The 17,775-nt window shown below is 37.9% G+C and overlaps 1 pseudogene; it reads right to left on the reverse strand.

Annotated features, from left to right (window-relative positions):
- Positions 1-16,326, reverse strand: part of LOC117081359 — a 29,772-nt pseudogene extending 13,446 nt beyond the window's left edge.
- Between the last annotated feature and the right edge of the window lie 1,449 nt (positions 16,327-17,775).

Consider the following 17,775-nt stretch of genomic DNA (forward strand, 5'->3'; position numbering starts at 1 on the left):
CAGGGTCAAGAAATAAAAACTTTCCATCAGTACTGGTTATCTTATTTATACTAATGCTTAGATATAATTGTGCATTTTTGTTTATCTGGGGGTGAGATAATGTGACAGTAGTGTGAAAATAAAAATTAGATTTTTTTAGAAGGCACACAGTGTTCATTGTGCCTGGCCTTTTTCCTCACCTGGGCCAGTAAAGGTGCCTGGAGGAGTCTTCACAGTGATAAGGGTCTACAACAACTCTGGTGCATTTGACATCGCCCTTTTGAGATGACGATCCCATCTTCTTGGTGTAATTCTCCTTTATTTCCCCAGTTGGAAAGAATTTCTTGCTCTTCTGAGCTACTACAAAAGATCTCATCTGCGTGAACCATCTGGGCATTTTTCTCTTTTTTTGTAATGAAGTATCTGTGTACAAGTCCGATTGCCTGTAGTAGATTGTGAACATTTAAAGGACCTGCTAACTATGTTTTGATCTTCCTACTCCAAGGGTTTCCACGCCAAGGCCTTTAACAAAGAAGACAAACAATAAAGACATTTGCTGATTAATTCACTATGCCATCTAAGTCTCTAGCTTTGCTAGACTCCTAATCAGTAGCTATTATTCTGAAGTGTATTGCCCCCATGAGTCTATGAGTGCTCTTTCACAGTATTCATGAATCCTAGTTTACTCTATCTAGCTGTCTAGAAATTAGAGGCTCTTCTGGCAGAGTTGAGAAGAAATGCTATTGCATATTTTCCCTAACAAAATTGATGTAAGGAAAGGAAAGATAGTACGTTGAAAAAAAAAAAACAACACTGAATTAATAAATGGAAGATCTAGTAATTCCAATTCTGTGACTAACCGGTTGTGTGACTTATCTATCTATCTATCTATCTATCTATCTATCATATATCTATCTATGTTGATTAGTCTGGTGACATGAATAACATGACTTTCATGAGAATCTCAAATAGAGTCAAGAATCATTGCATTCTACTTGTTCATATATTGCAGACCTCCATCTGGTAGCAGTCAACTTTGGCTACACATTAGACAGCTTTTAAAACCACTTCAAGAATCATATTAATAGTGTAATTGGTCTGGGGTAGAGCCTAAGCACGAGTACTTTTAAAGACTCCCTAGCAGATTGTAGTATATAGACAAGGTTGATTCTCAACCTCAAAACTCCTTTCAGTCATTATACATTGGAGCTCTCGCAGGCTGGACTGCTGTCTTAACCTCTGTTCTATGGAAGTCCTGACCATTTTTACAAGGAGTAATTTTCTAGGGCATGCTATTAATTCAGACCTTAATTCTGAATCTTTCTGTCTCAGAATCTGAAACGTATCCTTGGGTCCTTTATAGTTTCTAGAACTATACTCATTGCCCTCTTATTCTTTAATTCTAATAGGGAACATAACATACTTTCGTTATAGCAGCTATATACCCAGGGAAGGAAAGGAAAAGGATTAACTGTAGTGCTCAGGAAAACTTCTCCATATCAGTCACATGTAAACACAAAACAATCTTGGAACAAGTAGCTGTACCAATAATTAGAAAGCTCTCTTTAAACAACTAGTGTCATAACCCAGGTGAGAGCAGCTTCTTGTCCATTGGGTTTGATTTCCTTGATCTATCAGGAAACTTAAAACTTGATATTCTTCTCCCATCTCCCACATGCTAAGAATTGGCAGCCTTTGGAAAAGAAACAGATTTCTGAGACATTGTCAGATTGATATCTTCTAGGGATATTTCATTACTATTATCTCAATTGGTTATTTCCTAGAATTAGGCAACATACCACACATCGGATTCTTTGAGATATAATTATTCACTGTGAGGATCATCATACAGGCTCTTTACCTCTTTGTCTTCCTAAGGTAACCTCTTTGGATATTTTTCTCCCTGTTAGCAATTCTGCCAAATTCAGTTGTAGAAGCAAAAAAAGAAATTCACATTTACATGTGCTTCTTCTGTGCATCTGTGTTCATGGTCAGGTAGGAGGAGAGGTCAGATTTCATAACTCAAGTTTATTGTATGATTGCCCGTGGATGTATTTATTTTCCTAATTCAAAATATACAGAGACTTTTAAAAGGTTAGCTCACTTCTAGCCGAGATCGCACCACTGCACTCCAGCCTGGGCGACAGAGCGAGACTCCGTCTCAAAAAAATAAAAAATAAAATAAAATTAAATTTTTTAAAAAAGGTTAGCTCACTTCATAGATGCCCTTCTAAGCTACCTCTGTTATTCCTTTACTAAGAGTGGCAAATGATTTTAACTTCTACTTTTAGTTCCTCAGAATGAGTCTTCCACCGTTAAAGGCCACATCATTAATGATAGCCTGAGTATGACCATGATGAGCTGACCAACATAAAAGATAAACAGAGAGAAGATCTTATTTGCAAGGTCCTACAAATAAGAAGAAAATGTACAAGCAGAGACTGAGGAGAAAGTAGCTAATGGAGAATGACAGGAAATACTTCTGTGGACAGAGAAAGTTACAAAACAAATAGAAGTCCCTGCATTTATAAGGTTAGTTGGTAGTTCTGATAGAGCATCCACAGGATGCTTAGTGCTCAGAAATCAACCAAATGGGATGTGTAATCGTGAACAAATGGCACAATGGGAACAAGGGCTGATACCTTTACATGCAGGGCAAACCAGCCAAAGTGATAACGGGGTTCACTGAAAGTTTGGATTCTATATCATCATGAGATATATAGCTCTTGGAGGCAAAAAAAAAATTCAGTATTTAGAAAAAAATAAAGTGCATTTATGAAGCATGCTGGTCTTCTCATAAGTCTTTCTTCTGAGGACATTAATTTATATAGCTAGGGCTTTAGGGGAGCACTATGGCATAGAAATGGAAGATATGGGTTTCTGAGTTAGACAGTCAAAGGTTCAAATCCCTGTTCCACCACAGATATGTGGCATAGCTGTGTGATCTTGATATCTTTTTAACTTCTGTAAGTCTGGCACAAATAAATGGTTATATATTAGGTTTCTATTACTGTATTATAGTAACAAAGATAATATTTATTAAGAATTTAGTATTATACTAGACACTGAATTAACAGACCTAGCTCCCGCTATCTGAAGACTGTCTAATATAGTAAAAAGAGTAAGATTTCCCAGTATAGAGACCTTGATTCTAATCTCTGCCCTATCAATTGTCTATTTATGACTTACATCAAGTTGCTTTGCCCTTTTAAGCCTCAATTTCTCCATTTAAAAAATTAAAGATAACACCTACCTAAAAGGTTTATAAGAATTAAATGATGATTAGATAACATATGCTACCTGGTTAGCAAAGTGTCTGCTATGTAAGGGGCCCACAAAAGAAGGATGGTCCTTTTCATTCTTACCTCTGCAAGCTTCCAGCCAGTGAGTGCCTAGGTTGATATTGATTGTGGCAAGGCACATTCTTACCCAAGCACAAGCACTAAGTACACAGGTTAATGTCAGATTGAGTGCATAGGCATGGTCAGATAGAGGAATCAGCATGGAACCATAAATGATGAGAAGAGCACTGGTGTTGATGCTTTAGATGTAGAAAGGGCAAGAAGGCATTCACTATTAGTAGATGAGATTTTAAACAATGTTTTATAGGACAGTTAAGAGAAGGCTAATTTCTAGAGGCCTCCTTGATTGCAAAGACTTTATGAAGTGGAATGTTTAAAAGATGGTTATTGTTCAAGAAGTATAATTATCAAGTATTGGCTATTTATATGGCCTACTTTATAAGTTAGAAGATTATATCTTCCAAAGGTTGTGGAAACAGTATTTTGCAAACCTTAGTTAAAAGGTACGATAGAGGTAAATGAGATAAAGAGCCTTAGTTTATTTCTGGAAGTAACTGCCTAAAGGAGATAACGATTTGAGGAGTAGGAGGCAATTACTCCCTTCTGGCTGCTTTGCTAGTGGTAAAAAAAAAAAAAAAAAAAAAAAGGAATGGCCTCGGAAAGAGTTCAATGGATGGGAAGAAAACTAATTTTGTTGCTGTTGTTCTAAATCTAACAGAAAATTAACAGGTTGAGCATATTTAGAATTTTTTTTTTTTTTTGAGATGGAGTCTTGCTCTGTCACCCAGGCTGGAGTGCAGTGGCCGGATCTCAGCTCACTGCAAGCTCCGCCTCCCGGGTTTACACCATTCTCCTGCCTCAGCCTCCCGAGTAGCTGGCACTACAGGTGTCCGCCACCTCGCCTGGCTAGTTTTTTGTATTTTTTAGTAGAGACGGGGTTTCACCGTGTTAGCCAGGATGGTCTCGATCTCCTGACCTCGTGATCTGCCCGTCTCGGCCTCCCAAAGTGCTGGGATTACAGGCTTGAGCCACCGCGCCCGGCCAGAATTTTTTATACTAGTGTGTATCTTGTTTATTAGTGTCTATTGTCTTTATTATGGTTAGTGCTTCAAAATGGCAATGATTGAGAACAGAAATGAATTGACAAAAAAGTCTGTATTTTACTCTTTTCTTCTCCAGATTAATTTCTAAAACCAACATCTTCTTTTTGATGTTGTTTTCTCTAACAAGAACAGTTAAATAAACAAACCATTAGGCTGAGAACAAACATGCTACCACAAGCCCAATTTAACTGATCACCAATGGATGTTAGTCATGACATATGACATCCAACTTTCTAAAAAGCAAAATTCCTGTACTGTTTTGTCAATTATTATAGAGTGGCAGCTTAAAAATGTGCTAAACCAAGAAAAAGAAAGAAAAGTTGTAACATGTCACCGGTGCTTGTTTTCTGAGATCTGTTCTCTCTCCTTTATCAATAATTTTCTTCTGTTGGATTACACAAATACAGCATGTTGCCGTAATCAGTCTCTGCCCAGTATGAATAAGCTTTTGGGAACAAGCAGTGGATATAATACTAGTTATTCAAACCTCCAATTTTTCTTTCATTGAATAACAGCTTTTATTTGTAGCATTAGTGTTGATTCCATTCCAACTTCTTTTCTTAAGATGGAGGATGATGGGCCCCTGGGGTTTTTTTATACTCTCTTTCCAGCTAGGAATTATTTCCTAATAGTATAGGCAAGAGGAGCTTGCTTCCCAAGGGCAAAGCATTAAATCTCAGTACTTTCCTTCCCGGGCCTTAACTGAGTGCTAAGTGTTCTTGCTGAGTCAACTTTGGGAAGGAAATCAGGTTTCTCTGTATTCAATAGATGTGCTAGGCATGAGGGATGATCATGTCTTCCAAGGGCTTTGGAAATATTATTTTACAAACCTTAGTTAAAAGGTATGATAGAGGGGAGATAAAGAGCCTAAGTTTATTTCTTAGAGAAATTGCCTAAAAGGGACATAGGTTTGAAGAGTAGGAGGCAATTACTCCTTCCTTGCTGCTTTGCTAGCAAAAAAAGAAGAAAAGAAATGGCCTTGTGTATTAGTCCATTTTCACACTGCTGATAAAGACATACCCAAAACTGGGCAATTTACAAAAGAAAGAGGTTTACTGGACTTACATTTCCAAGTGTCTAGGGAGGCCTCACAATCATAGTGGAAGATTAAAGGTGTGTCCCACATGGTGGCAAACAGGAGAAGAGAGACTGTGCGGGAAAACTCCCCTTTTTAAAACCATCAGATCTCATGAGACTCGCTCATGGTCACAAGAACAGTGCAGGAAATACCCGTACCCATAATTCAATCACCTCCCACCAGGTTCCTCCAACGACACATGGGAACTGTGGGAGTTACAATTCAAGATGAGATTTGTGTGGGGACACAGCCAAACCATATCACCTTGGAAAAATAGTCTTCTGATTTCTCCCTTTCCATGAAAACAACTCTCAGGAATGATCATGTAATGTCCTATACATACTCAGGATGGGAAAGCAAAAATATTAAAATCTGTCTTGTTAAAGTGTGTGTGCCAGAAAACATGTCCCTGTCCTAGCAAGGGTTACAGGGTGTATGTTAAACATCTCAGCAGGTGTGAAAAGTTGATTATGGGATTGCATGAATATAGATTTTTATGCTTATCTCAAATAATAAGGATAATGATAACAGCTCACATTCATCAAAAATATTACTATGTGTCAGTCTCTGACTGATCAATTCACACATGTAACTCATGCATTACTTCCAACTACACCATGAGGTAAGTATAACCACCCCCACTTTTTTCATGAGAAAACTTAATGGTTCAAGTAACTTACAGGAGGCCTCAGAGTTTAATAAATGGTAGAGCCAGGAATTGAATCCAAGTCTATCTGATGCCAAATTTTGTAGTCTAACCCCTACATAGGCTTACCCATGCAATCTTAAATGCCAGCTCTGGGCTTTGTATTTGCTAACAGAGATGTCTATTTCCATAATGGACTCAAATACAACAATCTCATTTTGCATTTGCAATTTTTTTCTCCCTGTGCCAGAATGACAATATATCTTGAGAAGCCACTGCACTGGATACCAGAAATCTTCGGTTCAACACCGTTCTTTTCTAACTCCTTTGAGACTTTGAGCCATGGATTATCAATTCTCACTACAGTACTTTCCCTTTCTACAGTGTCTATTATTTCAATCCTACTTCTCCTTCCTTAAAAAAAAAATCCTATCTTCATTCTATCCTTACTTTAGTTACTATCTTGTCTTTCATGGTCAAACTTTTTAAAAGATCAGTCTACACTCCTCTATGTCTACATTTCTTTATCTCCCATTTACTTCTCAGTCTCCCTCACTCTGCCTTTAACCTCTATCAAACCACAGAAACTGCTCTCACTGAAATAATTATTACTACCTGTCAAAACTAGAGCCTTTCTTCTTGACTACGTTGTAGCCACTGCCCCTTCTGCCTCCTCTCTTGGAAAGAAGAGAAGGCTCTCTTTCTCCACATTCTCCTTCCCCTCCTCAGTTTCCTTTGTCGGTCCTCTTCCTCTGCTCCCTTCTCCAAAATGGCATTTTGGAGTTGCCTTGTTCATTGCAACAACTTCAATTACTGTCTAGTATGTGACTTTAAATCCTGTAACTCTACCCCAACTAGGTTTTATTTATTCACTTACTTGTCCACTCAAAGTTAAAATATTGAGCAACCAAATATTCACAAGACACTGCTTCAGTCCATGCCCTCAAGGAATTTGGGGTCTGAGAAGGCAGACATGCTTACAAGCAAGCAATTATAAAACAGAAAATCTCTTGACAGAGACATGGAGAAAATGCACCCGGGAGGTATCCCTATGTTGTCTGAAAAGGCAGAAATTATTACAAAAGAGCTTTCTAGAAGGAATGACCGCTGACTTCAGTAGTAGAGTGGCAGGGGTTAGGGTAGATGGGAGATCACGTAAAGGATAGGTGAGAAGCTATTCCAGGGAAGGGCAGCATGAACAAAGACGTGGAGGGAGAACCAGCTGGTGTGTCTGAGAAACTCCACGTTTTGTGATTGCCAAAGTCCAAGTAAGAGAACAGCAAGAGATGGGGACAGCAAGAGTCAGATCAAGGAGGGATTTTTATGCCTTGCTAAAGTGTTGGGTCATATGTCATAAATGGTGAGTTTTATATACAGGATAATCACAGTCAAATATACATTTATATAGATCATATCTATAAGACTCTTCATATTAACCTCAAAGTCAACATATTTGTATACTATTCCCAAAACTACACATCCTTTTCTAGATCTTTCCCTTGAAATTTAGATTCAAAATATATCCAGGTATCTGCTGGACAATATTATTTAGATATTAAATAGGGAATTCAAACTCACCTCTCATCACATATTCTTTATCTCTGTTGGAACATCAGCGTCCACCAACTCTTACAAACTAGAAACCTCAGTGTAATCCGTGGTTACCCCTTTCCTTCAAACCCTGCACCAATCCTTCTCAGATTTTTCTACCAAATACCCCTAAATGGCAGTGATAAATGGTTTGTTAGAGCTTGAAAGCAAGAATGAGATGGATTGAGGAGTGAATGGAAGGTAAAGAAGTATAGATCTTTTTTTAAAAGTTTAGTCAAGAAAGACAAAAAAGAAAGAGTATTGGGCCAGGCATAATGGCTCATGTCTGTAATCCCAGCACTTTGGGAGGCTGAGGTGGGAGGACTGCTTAAGCCCAGGAGTTTTAGACCAGTCTGGGCAACATAGAGAGGCCCCATCTCTACGAAAAACTTAAAAATTAGCCAGGTGTAGTGGTATGTGCCTGTAGTTTCAGCTACTTGGGAGGTGGAGGTAAGAGGATCACTTGAGCCTGGGAGGTCCAGGCTGCAGTGAGCTGTGATTGTGCCACTACACCCCAGCCTGGGGCAGCAGAGCAAGACCTGTCTCAAAATAAAAAAGAGAAAGAGGATAGTGAATAAAGTAAGAACAAAATGAAGACACGATTTTTTAAAAGGTCTGCAGTGGAATAAAACGTATCTTCCTGTGTAGTAATAATTCACCCACCAAAAGTAAAAAATCCCTTTACTTTATCTTGTCTTAGAAAGTCAAGCAAGGTTTAATTAAAAATGTCTTTTTTGTTTGAATATTGTATCACTTGGCTAGTGCTGTATAACAGCCAACCACAAATTCTCAGTGGCATCAGCAATAAGCATTTATTTAGTTCATGCCTCTGCGGTCATCTGGGCTCAGATGAGTGACTGTTCAGTTCAGCTGAGTTCTCTCTCACACATCTGAAGCAGATAGGAGTTGACCCATGTAGTCGGGTCCTTACTGGGTAGGCTTAATGGGAATCCACATGTCTCTCATCCTCCTCTTGGGATCAGTGAAGAAGCAGAACTATAACGGAGATTCAGGGAAGTAAGCCCAATTAGGTAAGTAGTTTTCAGGCCTTTGCTCATGTCCTGTCCACTAACACTTCATCAGCCAAGACAAGTCACATGGCCAAACCTAAGCAAAATCAAGGGCAGGAAATACACTCTATTTACTGCATTAATGCAAACCACCATGAATATAAACATGTTTTAAATGACCTAGGCAAATTGACAACATTTCCCTCTACAATCAAATGTAAAACAGATGCCCCAGGAAATGGGTCATATAAATTATCTGTCTCCTTATCTGTAAAATGCGTCAGATAATGAGATTGTTGAAAAGAATAAACTACTTAGCCCAGAGCCTGGCACATATTACCCACTTGACAAAGGTAGTATTATCAATATTACTACTTTGGGCATAGGATTGAAATATATAATACTTCTCTTGACTTTTCTTCTTCTTTTTTGAAACAGCATCTCACTTTGACACCCAAGCTGGAGTACAGTGGTGTAATCTCAGCTAACTGTAAGCTCTACCTTCCGGGTTCAAGTAATTCCCTTGCCTCAGCCTCCCGAGTAGCTGGAATTACAGTTGTGCACCACCATTCCTGACTAATTTTTGTATTTTTAATAGAGACGGGGTTTCACCATGTTGGCCAGGCTGGTCTCGAACTCCTAACCTCAAGTAATCCACCCACCTCAGCCTCCCAAAGTGCTGGGATTACAGGTGTGAGCCACCACGCTGGGCTCTCTCGACTTTTCAAACTTGGACCATGACCATCATGCATCCTAGGAATTAGCCTTGGATGAGCTTTCCAGATTATGCCATATATATGCCTCCTAGTCCATTGTTACATATGCCAACTCAGAAGTTTCTTAAAGATTACAGCAATACGAGATTCATAAAGGAAATGGAGACTTACATCTTCCCCAATTCTCTCTCTTAAGCCTGCCTTTTCAGAAACCTTCTAGTTCTGATGCCCCTTGAAGTCCAACGAATCAGTACATTTCTCTGTTCCTCCCTGATAAATGGATTACCTCTTCCAAAAAAAAAAAAAAATTATTCCCTAGCCACGTTACATTTATTAACTGGAAATAAAAATTAATTTGGAAATACATTTATTATAAGTAGATCGATATTCCTCTCTGCTCCCTGCTGCTATATTGTAACACAAGATTAGAAACATTTACTACATTCGGCACTTAGGCTTTTCAGTGGCTATAGTCTGTAAATCAATGCTTCGTAATATAATTCAAACTAATCCCATAATTGAGTCTAATTAACAATAGCATCAGACAATTATTATAGAATTACTGAAAGTAGAGATTGAAGAGATTTGTTCATTTATCCTATGTGCCCCCTGCTGACTACAGTTCCCTGTGGCTTTTATTTCAAAATGATCTGTTTGGTTTTATCTTGAAGGCTTGTAAAAATTAGTCTTTCTGACTTTTTCCTTTGAGAACCCACTTAGAAGTACAATAGGTTTTACCAGGTATTTTGGTATGATATTTATTTTCAATGTACTTGCCTCTCATAATTCTTTTAAGATATGTGCTCCATTTGGGGAGTTACAAGGCAATCTAGACTACAATACATTTGCAAGAGAGGAAATGTACAGTGACAGTGACCATAAAAAAGATAATATATTAGCAGTTTAACAAAAAGCACAATCAGATCCAAGTGCTTACATGGGAATTTGTTTCTACTTCTCTGGCTCTGTCTTTCTCTCATCAGTTTTCTTCTCTGCCAGGTTGTCCCTGAGTGGCAGCAAAAGTGGATTTCAGTAGCTCCAGGCTTCCACAAGAGACCTACTTTTTTCCAACGTCTGTATTAATCCCAACAGATACTGAATGGGGCTGGAATATGCACCCACTCTTAAGAAATTCTGCCCAAATTGGATGAAATATTCTGGCTGGCCAGGCTAGGTCACATGTCTACCATTATTACGGTAGAAGAAGAAAGCTCCCTTGATCAATGGCTCCACAGAATGATAGGGAGGAAGGGAGGATCAGCTCCTATAAGGAATGGATGTAAGGGGCAGACAAAACAAAACAGTATAGATACATACCACCTTCCTTAATCTTGTTCTAAACTAGTTGCAACTTCTTCCACCTTATTTCCTCAGAAGTTAAGACTGTGAAGGAGCCCCGCCTACTATTCCAGCTATCTAAAGAGGCATAATAGAAAGATTTTTTTGTTTGCTGAATTATGAAAAATTCGGAGCCAAGTGAGTAGAGAACACACTGACATTTCAAGCATCCAAGCGAGCTTGATCTTAAGTATGTCAGGTCATATGGAGAGGATGGGAAAAGAAAGAGAACTGAAGGACATTTTCAATCCCTCTGAGAACCTACAGCCAAATTATTTTCTTGGTACAAGAGAATAGTTCCTCAGAACCAGGTAAACTATAGGATACCTACAAATCCTAAATTATAATTCCCTCATGAATTCTCTTTCCTCTTGAGAACTAAATTCTAATAGAGAGTTGAATCTGACTTCTGCTGGCAGAAGATCTGACCTTGTGAGTAGAGAAGTTGTGTGGTTGGTGTAACTTAATGTAACTCATGGCAGCTTAGGAGGAACAGCTGTAGGGAAGGTGGCCACTGGAGGGAGGGCCTTTGAGTATTTTTTCCACGTGGAATTCAGTTCAAGAAAAGCTTTACCTTCATACCATGAGAACTATCTGATTGGATATTCTTTCTTGGCAAGAGAAGGAATTCTTAGGATATACCACTGTCTTCCCTACTTCTCCTCAGCAGAATCATTCAGTTTACCATTAACATCCAAAAAATTATTTCCACGTCCTATGTCTTGTCTTTTTGGCAAGTTGGCATGATAGTATAGGAAATGATCTAGAAACAATTGAGCTTACTTTTGCTCTGTGATTTTGGAAAAAAAATAGTCCTGTCACAAGTGTTTTTAATATAATTGAAAGACATCTGATATAAAGTTAATAACAAATGTCAATGGATAGAACAGCCTGGTTCCTATGTGAGTTTGTCTTGTGCATCACTTTCAAAATGTGAAACAAAGATACTGAGAAGGGCTAGCAGCTAGGAAAAAACTTTCATACAATACAGGAATGTGTGTAGTTTAAAAATTATGGCTAACCCTGAGATATTGATTGAAGTCACATAAGACAGAAACTCAGAGATTGGCATTAAGGAATGAGACTTCTCCCAGGAAAGATATTTATCTGACTCCTAGGCTGGCATCCACTCATGTGATCATTCCCAGTTTAAAGAGTATTAGCAACATTTAAAGTAATACAGGTTAGGTTTATTAAAATTGATACAATTGCCTCACTCTTTGCTAGATCACAAAACTACCTTCAAACCCCAAACCAAACTGCTTATATCAAAAAATGAGATATTTCACTATCAGATGTTTTTTGGCTATGCATTGGAGATAATTCTAACTAGTTTTGACCTAGTTGCAACACAATTTCTACAACAAAATTTCCTTGACAGTAACTTGAAAATCCTGGGTGATGGCATTAGGACTTACTCAGCCTCCACACCCGTTTCACCCTGCTCATATGTATACCCCTTGAGCCCTTCATAGACATCCTACCTATACAGATTCTTGGGGTTTATTGACCAGTCTTGAGATTCCTAGAAGAATATTTTGAGCACGTGGAGCCCATGTTTCTCCATCTAGTTAATCTCTGAACCTAATCTTACTCAGCTACTTAAGCTAGGGACCAGTTTTATATATTGCTTAATGAGCCAGTAAGTTAGTGAAATCATCTTAATATGGTGTATGTTTCTCTATCTCTGTATCTAAAAAGCATATAGAGCTAGCATTCTGCCTATATATGATTCAGACTCTAAATAAACTGCACAAGACCAGGACATATTACTATTTGCTAGAGTCTTATCGATTCTGTGCTAATCCTCATTTTTTCTAATCCTAATTATTTAATCCAAGTTATTCATGCACATACTTTAAAGAGTTAAGATTTAAGAATTAAAGAAGAATTAAGATTTCCATGAGGATTATTTAAAACAAAATTAAACCAAACAAAACAGCTGTCCTCTATCAAAATCCTTGCCTGTTTTCTGCTCCTCAGAGAAAACCACTTTAAATTTGTTTGATTGTTAATTTTAGTATTTACCTCCATATCTCTACTTAACATGGTTATTGCCCCACTTCTTTGTCTAAGGGAGGTTTTGGTATTAACAATTATAGTTCTATGGAAAGGATTTTGTTCTCTTTCACTACCACTTCTTGTGCTCCATTTTTCTGAAATGATTATATCGTAATTATGATAGAACCAGCATTCAGTACTTATCTTAATATGACAAAGAAAACATTACTCACAGCCGAGCCTTGTAGTATACTAAAATAACTTTCACTTTTCTGTGTTTTGTTTTCCTGGAGTTAAAAATTATATTTAACTGTTTGTTTAGTTTTCTATGTACCTATATGTGATCAGTTCATCAACAAACGCTCTCAATATATGCAGACACATTAGGCATCTTATCAGTTTCATCTTCTTAGAGGCATTTTCTTATAGCTTTCTGTCCTACTCCGGTGTGAAATGTGGTCTCTACGTTTCACAGCAGCTTTCTTGAGGTCTTCCTTCATCATTAACCTGGGTATTCCTTTGTCTTTACCTTGAGTTTGATCTTCTGATCTTTAGATTCTATTTTTTTTCTTCTTTTCTTAGCACAGTCTCTGGTGTTACGGGGCACATTTTGCAGCAGTTTCCTCAAAAAGGGTGTTTCCTTAATGTTCTCAGATAGTAATTCATGACAGACACAGAACAAGATAATTCAATTCAGAAGGGCTAATATCTGGTACGTATCAAAATTGCCTTGATATTCTGGTAGATATTCTTGAATTCATTTACTCAACAAATATTCGACAAATATTCTTTAAGCCTCTGTTATGTGTCAAGCACCAAATACAGTGTCCTTTAATGCAGAAACATAAATGGTGTTAAATTATAAGTGTAAATATTTTATAGTTTCAAATACCTCATTAAATGTACGAAAAATTGTGATTGGTAACAATCTGTAGCTGCTACCCTTCTCTTCCACCTGTTGAACTGAAGTGTTATTATATCCAGTGTCCAAATGGGGATGACTTATGCATTACTTAGTGTAATAAAATCAGATTTTAAAAATATATATACAATTACTATGACTTTCTTTTCTTTTTTTTTTTTTCTTGTTTATTGTTGCAAAGCAACTTGAAATCCAGGTTAGTGCTGGTTAAGCTCAATGTTTCTGAAACAGGAATCTTAAGTCCCAGGTCCCAAATACTAAAGTATTTGTGTAATACTTTCATTTGCTCAATGAATCTTAATGTTATACATGAAAAGGAATTCACAAAATGCAATAAGGCATGTCAGCATTTGTCCAGCTCTATGTGGGGTATTCCTTAATCACTTTTATGAATCTCATTTGTCTATAGCTTAGGAAACTTTGCTCAACAAGTAGAAACTGCTATCTATATCTTACAGAAAATTTAAGTCTTTCTTATTTACATAATGGGAAATATAATAGTTAAGAACAAGACTCTAGAGCTAAATTACCTGGGTTTAAATCTTGTCTCTGTCGTTTCCTGACTGAATAAGCATAACCAGGTAATTTATGTTCTCTATGCTTCATTTTTTCTGTCTGCAAATTGGGAACAATGATAGCAGTATTAACATGAAATAATTCATGTCGAGTACCTTGAACAGTACCTGACCCTAATCATTATAATTATTATCCAATTATTGTCCCAAATATAACATATAGGAAAAAACATAAAACTTTCTCTTGCAGAGGGATTATCCATCTCCTTCCTTTACTCTGTGACATGTGTTTCCCCCCCTTTGGCTGTTAAAAATTCCTATTTCTTTTGGTTATTAGAATAATGTTACGATTATTATCCCATTTTCAAAATAAGCACACTGAGATTCAGATGTTAAGTGATTAGCCCAGGGTCCACACTTAAACCCAAGTCCTTTATTCACAAATCCCATCCTCATTCTATTACATGAAATGGCCACCATACAAAAGAGCAAATGACAAAAATTTATCAGTTTTTAATGAAATGACTTTGGCTCTTGTATTTGAAGAAATTACACACTTTTATTTTTAATGCAATGACTGGCTCTTGTATTTGGAGAAAATGCTGACAGTAATGACTCTATGTACAACGACAAAGCTAGAAAAATTAATTCAGCCCAAGGAGATTCTATACCATGAAAATGGGAAGGCTGCAGCTGTTGGCCATGGCCATTATTTTTGGGTGATTCAGTCTCCCAAACCCCTGATGAGCCTAAAGCTTTGTTTGGGAAGGGAACAAATACGTCTCTAGCAACCAACCCAAATGTCATTCAAAGCAAACTATGAAAATGTATATCGTTTTAAAATATATGTCCATGTTTATATTATAAATTTAAAGTGTAAGTTTTAGAGAAGGATAAAATAGTTATTAGGAGTTTAAAAACAAATTATCTGCCGACTAATGTTTACACTGAGAATTTTTTTTAACTGGTGTAGTTGATTTATAAGCTTAAAGGTGTGGCAACATCTAATTCTGTCATCTTTACTGACAATACTCCTAAGTCATTGGATTATTTGTTCGACAACAACAAAAAAAACTTTCCATTGTACCTAGAGCAATTAAAAATTGAAGATACAGTTGAATAAACTGTTTAATTCTTTAGTATCTAATACACTTAGATCCCCAGTCCTTCTATATCCTTTTTTTTAAATACTTGATTTTTATATTTTCCCTTCTTGCATTCTTTGCTTCAGTCTATAAATAAAATTGATACAGGAGTTAAAAAGAAATTATTCAGGCAGATAGTGAGGGCATGGGGGTCATTGGTAAGGTTTTTCTTTTAATAAAAAGCAGCCCCAAAATAATTTTCTTTTCTAACAAAAGCCTGTAAAATTGAGCTGGAGACATAGACAAGTGAGCTAGAAGCTTGCACAGGTGAATGCCAGCAGCTGTGCCAGTAGGAAAAGGCTACATGGAACTAGGCATGTTCCAAATGGCGGCTCCATCTTCCCTTCTCTTTGCCAGCCATGTGTACAGTAAGGAGCAGGCAACATGGTGATGGCCAGGCAAAGACCCAATTTGTATAATAAAATTCAGGTCGGGTGGCCAGCTTCCCCACATGCTATGTAAACGTCACACCTGGACCAAACAATCTGTGGACACTATGTAAATCAGACACCACCTCCTCAAACCTGCCTATAAAATCCAGTGCACTACATTGTGACTGAACTTCCCACTCGGGAGCTCCTCTGTCTCTCTCTCTCACACAGGAGAAAGAGTTGTTCTCCTTCCTCTTTCTTTTGCCTATTAAACCTCCGCTCTTAAACTCACCCCTTGTGTGTGTCCGCGTCTTTAATTTCCTTGTCATGCGGCAAGGAACCTTGGGTATTACTCCAGGCAACGATGCCACTCCAAAATGTGAAACAAAGCAGTTTCTTGAATATTAAAATATAGACACCATGCATGTCTAAACTTCAAGTAGAGAGACTTGGTTCAATCATTCAGTGTGGCCAGAAAATCTTGAAGCTCAATTTTGACCCCAGATCCTCTCACCTCACTTCCCTCCAGTTGGAGGAGCTCTCTTACCAGAGTATAGAGGCTTAAATCTGCTAAAAGGGAGGTGGTCTCAGACACGGAATGGGATGACATCTTACCTTGGGTTGTTTTGCTCCATGATAATCTAGTGGAAAACAACTCCCTATTAATCTAGTGGAAAACAACTCCTTATTTGGAGTGGTTTACTCTTTCTGGCTTTTTCCCTTTCCTGACTTCAGGCAATCCCCTCCCTGAGGTTTGAGAAACTTTCCAGAGGAGCCCACAGAGGTGAGGTGTCACTGCCCTAGGAAGCTTGTTAATGGCCCAAAGCAGCCAGATTTTCACCTTCAGCACAGGCAAGGCTGAGATCTGCAAGATTACCTCAGCTGGCCTTTTTTAATAACTAGCTCCGTCCTTTTCAAAGTAACATATTTCCTAAGTCTGAAGCAACACAAATAAACTGGATTTCTGAAAGCTCCATCTTGAGAGGAAACACACAATGAAATAAAATGCCTTTGCCATTCTTCATAAAAATATAGAGGCAGAAATAAGAAAAAGAGCAACAACTGAAATCCCTGCTCTTCAGTTTAGTCATTTGATCTTCTGCCTGAACCTCTTATCAGAACTGCCTTGATAGCAATGCAATTGATAGGTTTAAATTTTATTTCTACTTTCCACTATCCAGCAGAGATGATGGCAAAGCTAAGTTTGTTCAATGACAGGTGGGAAAGATGCAGGAAGTAAAAGAATAGAGAAAATTGAGGTCTGGCTTCCCAATTCCTGTGTAATTGAGCATTAACTGCATCATGTTTGTGTAATTCTATGACAAAGCCCAGATGGAGGTGTGGCACAGAGTTTAAGAGTTTATACGACTTGCTCTTAATAATATTTTCCTGCTTGGAATGGACATTTTAACAAAACAGAGAATGTTTTTGGCTAATGAGATGCATCAGCATGTTTTCAGGAAGTGAAAGGTAAATCAGTGCCTGTGCCACTGGGAGGGGGAAAGGACCCAGCTGGATGAAGCAGAGCAACTGAGAAGACCCACTCTGTGTGATGGGCCAGCAGATTCCAGAAGAGTTCATTCTGCAAGGCTGAGAAGGCATCCAGTAACAATGATGGGTGGTTTCAGATAGGCTCACTTTTATATGCAGATCCACAGAGCCAAGAGAAAGACCAAATGATACCGTTGTACCCTATCATACTATGAATCAACTACAGTTTCTACCTCACAGCATCTGGCCATGTGAGATTTAAATCCAGGTAGCAACTTCACATTCAGAAGCTGCAGAATTTAAGTAACTGTTGCTCCTGCCTCGGAGAGATCATACCTCTGTGTTTCAGGGAGGGATGTTTTAGACTCTAGTGAAAATCCATTTAAAATGGGTACTGGTCCCAACTACTTTGTCTAAGTGAATCGATTTTTTCCTCTTTCTTTCAGGAAGCAGTACAGAGTTAAGTTAGTGAAGAACAACCTGGCCCAGGAAATGGGCCTGTTTGGCAAGTTTTTGACTGAATCACAGAGGAGCAGCCCTGTGGATAGGTAAAAATCAGACACTCCCC

Source organism: Trachypithecus francoisi, unplaced genomic scaffold (assembly GCF_009764315.1).
Source record: "Trachypithecus francoisi isolate TF-2019V2 unplaced genomic scaffold, Tfra_2.0 Lachesis_group8, whole genome shotgun sequence".
Taxonomy (NCBI): Eukaryota; Metazoa; Chordata; class Mammalia; order Primates; family Cercopithecidae; genus Trachypithecus; species Trachypithecus francoisi.